This window comes from Buteo buteo, chromosome Z (genome assembly GCF_964188355.1).
Source record: "Buteo buteo chromosome Z, bButBut1.hap1.1, whole genome shotgun sequence".
NCBI lineage: Eukaryota > Metazoa > Chordata > Aves > Accipitriformes > Accipitridae > Buteo > Buteo buteo.
The window spans coordinates 76,218,856-76,225,037 of record NC_134204.1 but is presented as its reverse complement, the minus strand read 5'-3'; the positions used below and the strand labels follow the sequence as shown (position 1 = coordinate 76,225,037).

Here is a 6,182-nt window from a genome sequence, read left to right as displayed (position 1 = left end):
TCGGGCGGGCCAGCTCCTCCCTTTCTGGCGAGACGCGGAGGACGAGGTCCGCTCCTCGTTCCTTTTCGGAGGAGGAGGAGCACATCCCTCGCAGGGCCTTTTGGCTTGAGGGGAGGGCGCGCATGCGCAGGTCAGGCGAGCGCGGCGGGCAGGCGCTGACGAGAAGGACCCCCTTCAGCTCTGAGAGGCGGGGAGGTGGTGGGTCTCGCTTCCGCGGGGGAAGGGAGCAGGAGCTGTAGCTATGCGACCGCGGCCCCTGAGAGAGGAGAAGATGGCGGGCCTTGCTCCCGTGAGGGAAGGGAGCGGGAGCTGTAGCTCTGCGACCGCGGCCCCTGAGAGAGGAGAAGATGGCGGGCCTTGCTCCCGTGAGGGAAGGGAGCGGGAGCTCTGCGACCGCGGCCCCTGAGAGAGGAGAAGATGGCGGGCCTTGCTCCCGTGAGGGAAGGGAGCGGGAGCTCTGCGACCGCGGCCCCTGAGAGAGGAGAAGATGGCGGGCCTTGCTCCCGTGAGGGAAGGGAGCGGGAGCTCTGCGACCGCGGCCCCTGAGAGAGGAGAAGATGGCGGGCCTTGCTCCCGTGAGGGAAGGGAGCGGGAGCTCTGCGACCGCGGTCCTTGAGACAGGAGAAGATGGCGGGCCTTGCTCCCCTGGGGGAAGGGAGCTGGAGCTCTGCGAACGCGGTCCCTGAGAGAGGAGAGATGGGGTTGGGTGAGAAGGTATTTGGGCGTTATTGTGGGGTTGTGTGGCGGGGCTGAGGAGCTTGAGGGTTAACTCCAGGCTACGGCGGGAAGTGTCTTTGTACCGCCCTTAAATTAGATTAAAATATAGTGCAGTTCTGTATTTCAGCCCCACCTCCCCCCGCTATTAAAAACTTGCGAGTGCCTGTCAGTCATTGGAAGAACAGTAGTTGTCCACTGCTGCATTGGGTCAAAGTGAAAAAGCAACGTCAGCTGAATGCATTTACTCTTTGCTGAAACTGCTCTAGTTATGCTGTGAAAATAGACCAGTATTTTCCAGGAGGACTTACATGTTGTACTGTCAGCTGGACATCGTGTTACCACTGAGGTCTGGGGAGTTGCTGTAAAACTTACTGTAATGAACAATATAGTTTATCGTCTGAGGTTATTTTAATAATTTGAAATTATTCAGATTCTAGACCTATATTATAGGGAAAAAATTTTGTGTGTTTGCTTGCTCCAGGAATTACATTGGATGCAGCTTGATCCATTTAAGGTATTGCTGTGACAGCACTGCTGCTGGAGGTGCTGTAGGCAGGAAGCACTTGATGATGTCTTACCAACTGTTCATTTGCTAACATCTGGACACTATACTGAGAAAAATTATTTTGAAGTATGGGGAAGAATCAGACTGACACCGCATTAACTATACAGCCATCATTAAATGCCACTTTTTATTTGGTGAATTGAAAATCTTTCCAGATAATTTTTGAATCATTTTTGATGGGTAGAAAATCTGCGATCTATAGCAAACACGCCTGCATGCTTCTTGCTTGAAGGTTAGTTCCTGATTAGTTTCTGTGAGAGATGGCTGCTTGGACTACACTGCAGGTGGCACCTGGTTGCCCTTCAAAGGGCTGAAATGATTGTCAACATGTGGCTGATGGAGCTGGCGGCTGAGTAGCCAGTGCTGTACCTGCTCCAGCTACTCCTTTTCCATCCAGGCTAACTACAGCCTGAAATAAGAAAATATAAATAAAGAAGAACCACTTTGGATGTGAGAGGCTTTCCAACATAAAGATAACCATGTGTGTTCTCTATTTGCATGTGACATGAGGGAGAGGGATAATTTCACCCTTTCTTAAGTGGTTATGTAGTAGCTTTGACATCATGGGCCCTAAAAGTTGGGTGCTTCATTTGTTGTAATGGTAAAATGTGCTATTTTAATGATAGTGTTCAATTTTAAGGAATACCAAAAAAATGTTGCAGCTACATAACATGCAGTTAGCATGTTGGAATGAATATAGCATGTGGTTTTGTTACCGAAATCCAGAATAAAACTCCTTAACACCAATATGAAGTTAAGAAGCAGGCACTTCGTTTATTGCAGCGCTGGGGACACAGGGGATTGCTCCTCCAAAGGCATGTCCAAATTAGTATCAAAATCCATCAGTTTTTATAGACTTTTTCTGTCAGGTCATTGTTACATAAGCTCTTTACATAAAAATGCATACTATGCTCGTTCTTAAATTTAACCTTTATAATGATTGGTCCTTTGATTATATGACCTTATCAATATTCCTATTTAAAAACAATCATTGGTCAGTTACACTTACCTCTACTGATTGGAATCTTCGATACTCAAATCAAGATGGGAAGGGTAAGGGGGTTTCCAAGCAGCAAACTGGTGTCCATGACGGTTTCCTTAGTTTCTTGAAACAAAACACAGAAAGACCAGTAACTTCGTGGTGAGGTTTCTATGGTTAGCTATTTCAAACTTTAAAAATATTAAGGTTCCTATAGGAACACATAACACAGTTCCTAAAGTTTCTATGGCTACATTTCAAACTTAACAATCCTATACATTATGCTTCACAATTCTTAATCAAACCTAACTCTTCTATGTGATTAAATTTTGATTTCTTTACCAGAATATTTGCAACAATTTGAGGAAGGAAAAGATATTTTTAGCAGCTGCTTATCTAAGATAATTTTTAGTATTATTATACCATAATGTACAGCAGATACCTTTCCTAGCTCTGAAGTCACAAGTAGATATTCTACAAAGGTAAACATATAGTATGGCTTCACTGGTTTGTGCAGTGAGTATTTTAAGAGTTGGGAAAGGATTTGATTTTAGTAAGTAAATGATGATACAGCACAAAATTAATGATCTAATCAGTTCAGAAAGAGGTGGATTTTTTGGAACTCACTAGTGTGCTCACTAGAATCTCTGAGGACTGAAAGCATGTATCACAGCAGATAGATAAAAGACGGTGTTCTATTTTGGTAAAGCTACACCTGTTTCTTTTTATTTCATGGGATGAATTTAACACAGCCTTTTGGGTAGGCAAATACTGTAAGGGTTGTTTTTTGTATTTTGGTGGGTTTTTTGCACATCATTCTGTAGTGCTGTTGATTCTTGGTTCAGAGGAGATAATTGTTCATTTTTTCTTCTCAGGACCCAGTTCTGGTGAAAGAAATTAGGGTGTGTACACCCTGAATAAATCTCCCATGAGAGTTTTCTGGTTCTTAGGTATTTTGAAGAGTGTGCTGTGAAACATGCTAAATATTAAGTAAAAACAACAATAATAAAGAAATAAGAAATTATCATTTTGCTTGCTCCTAATATTGATTTAATTCTTAAGGTGTTCATGCTCATAGTTGTTCATAGGAAATAAGAACTAGTTGTTGTACCAAGAGCTTATTATGAATTAAGAGCACTGGTTGCCATTATGTAGTCACAGAATCATTTAGGTTGGTAGAGGTTTTGGGAGGTCATGTACTCTGTATACATGGGCAAAGCCAGACTGGACAGATCAGATTGCTCGCAGGCATGTGAAGTTGTATAAATTCTGAAAGATGGAGATTCCACAATCTCTTCAGGCAACCTATTTCAGTATCTGACCCTGTCATGGTTTTTTTGGGGGGAGGGGGAAATCCCACAACTTTCCATGTGTCATTGGAAAAGACGGTCTTGTAAAATACGTTTGTCATCTCTTATCCTGTTGCTGTGCACTCCCCTCAGATGAGCTGGTTTCCATTTTCTCAATACTGCTTTATGAAACAGCATGTAGAAAGCAGTATATCTCCCCATAGCTTTTGTTTCTGGAGACTGAACAAAGGCATTTCTCTCAAGTTTTTCCTTATCTGTTACATTTTCCAGTCCCTTCATCATCTTGGTGACCCTACACTGGACTCGCTTGAGTATATCCGTGACTTTCTTGCACTAGGGTACTGAGAACTCAACACGGTGCTCTGACTGCATCTGGGTCCAAGTTCAGAGTGCTGGGGAAGGACTCTCCTTCAAGGTCATGACTGTCCAGGTCTTTTATAAGGACATCAAACATCATGGCTCCCAATACGATCCCCGAGGGATGCCACTAATAATGGGCTGCCAATTTGGACTTTGTCCCACTGAGGAGAATCCTGCAGTCCTTTACCTTGTTAGGCATTTATGCACCAATTTATCTCACCAGTGTGGCTGTAAGGATACCATGGGAGATTGCATCAGTGACCTGTTTATATCTATTCTTTGCTGTGTTTATGCAGTTTTATTTGCTTCAATGTTCTTCATGTGGAAAACCATGCTTCTCTCAGACTAAAGCAGGTACAGATTTCCTTGCACCAATGAATAGCATCTGAGATCCACTAATGTAGGTTGTGGCTCAGTTTCCTGTGAAATTTGGGACCACAGGTGAACTGACAAATCCAGTCAGCTATTCAAGGTTTAGATTAGCACACTGAAATTCACTAATCTTACAATTCAGGAAGGGAAGGAAGGACAAGGGTTAAACACCAGACCAAATATTAAGCAGGCGATTTAGAAATTCTGACCTCCCTTTAGTCAGATAACTGGGACTAAGGTACATTTCTAATCTAGACAAGTTGAATACACACTAGATGTTGTTTCTTCTGTGGTGATACTGCAGTCTCCTTGTGGGGTAGAAGGTTTGTATCTGCTCAAGCCTATACCTCTCATGAACTGATATTCCTGTTAAGGTTTACAGGCCTTGAAAAGAAAGGTCCTGGAGTAGAGACTGAGACCCTAAAAGGCGGCAATCCCCCTCAGCACAAAAGGGCAACAGATGAGTGTGTGCTCGGGGTTCTCAGATGGGAAAAGCTTTAGCCCAAGAAACCAGAAGTCTGGAGGACTCTCTTCTGAATCTCCGCTTGCGTAGTAGAAAACGTGTGAAGCTTTCCTCAGGGTTTCACCATGGCAACTCAGTCTTGCACATCTGGAGAGGTGCTGATCTTCACAAAGCACCAGAGGAAAGGCAGATGGGCTAAGAACAGTGGGTGTGGGGGGCAGTTCAAGTATTTTTCTTTCAAGCGTGCAGATTTAGTGTTTTAAACTCCAGTGGGAGATGTAATCCTTGCTCTAACTCTCACAAGTTTTCTTGTGCTGGACTGAATAGAAATTTGAGTGAGGGACCGTGCTATAGTCTGCTTTTGTAGGGAAGGAAGGTCCATGCTCTGCAAGCTGTATATGTATGCATTTCATTGGAAGTGAATATTGTCTGCAGGGGTGTAACTCTCAAACCATGTTTGGCACACAGGAAAAGGATTGAAAGAGAAATGCTGCAGGTGCCTTGGTGGCAGAAGATAGATGCTTCATGAGACACAGGAGAATGTTTTCTGAGGGAGCAAGCAAGTGTATAGAGGGAGGAAGGGAGGAAAGCAGGAAGGAAAGGTCATAGAATGACAGAATAGTTTGGGTTGGAAGGGACGTTTAAAAGTCATCTAGTTCAACACCCCTGCAGTGAGCAGGGACATCTTCAACTAGACCAGGTTGCTCAGAGCCCTGTACAGCCTAACCTTGAACACTTCCAGGGATGGGGCATCTACCACCTCACTGGGCAACCTGTTCCAGTGTTTGACTGTGTAAAAAAATTCTTCCTTATATCTAGTCTGAAGCTACTCTCTTTTCACTTAAAACCATTACCCATTGTCCTGTCACAACAGGCCCTGCTAATAAGTTTGTCCCCATCTTTCTTATAAGCCCTTTTTAAGTATTGAAAGGCCACAGTCAGGTCTCCCTGGAGCCTTCTGTTCTCCAGGCTGATCAACCCCAACTCTCTCAGCCTTTTTTCATAGGAGGGGGGCTCCATTCCTCTGATCATTTTTGTGGCCCTCCTCTGGACTCGCTCCAACAGATCCATGTCTTTCCTGTGCTGAGGACCCCAGAGCTGGATGCAGGACTCCAGGTGGGGTCTCACCAGAGCAGAGTAGATGGGCAAAATTGCCTCCTGTGACCTGCTGGCCACACTTCTTTCGATGCAGCACAGGGTATGGTTGGCTTTCTGGGCTGCAAGTACACATTGTTGGCTCATGTCCAGTTTTTCATCCACCAGTACCCCCAAGTCCTTCTCTGCAGGGCTTCTCTCAATCCCTTCATCCCCCAGCCTGTATTGATACCAGGGGTTGCTCCAACCCAGGGCAGGACTTTGCCCTTGTTGAACCTCATGAGTTTCACATGGGCCCACTTCTCAAGCTTATCCAGTTCC

General features: G+C 44.7%; 1 protein-coding gene across 3 annotated transcripts in view; it reads left to right on the top strand.

The window, feature by feature from the left end:
- The first annotated feature begins 15 nt into the window (after window positions 1-15).
- Window positions 16-6,182, top strand: part of PTGR1 (prostaglandin reductase 1) — a 28,418-nt gene continuing 22,251 nt past the window's right edge. For 2 of the 3 annotated variants that reach the window (XM_075019404.1, XM_075019402.1), the window contains exon 1: window positions 96-198. The gene's annotated coding sequence lies outside the window, so the exon portion shown is untranslated. Of the gene's footprint in view, window positions 199-6,182 lie in introns of all 3 variants that reach the window. The other variant, XM_075019403.1, reaches the window with a different exon arrangement.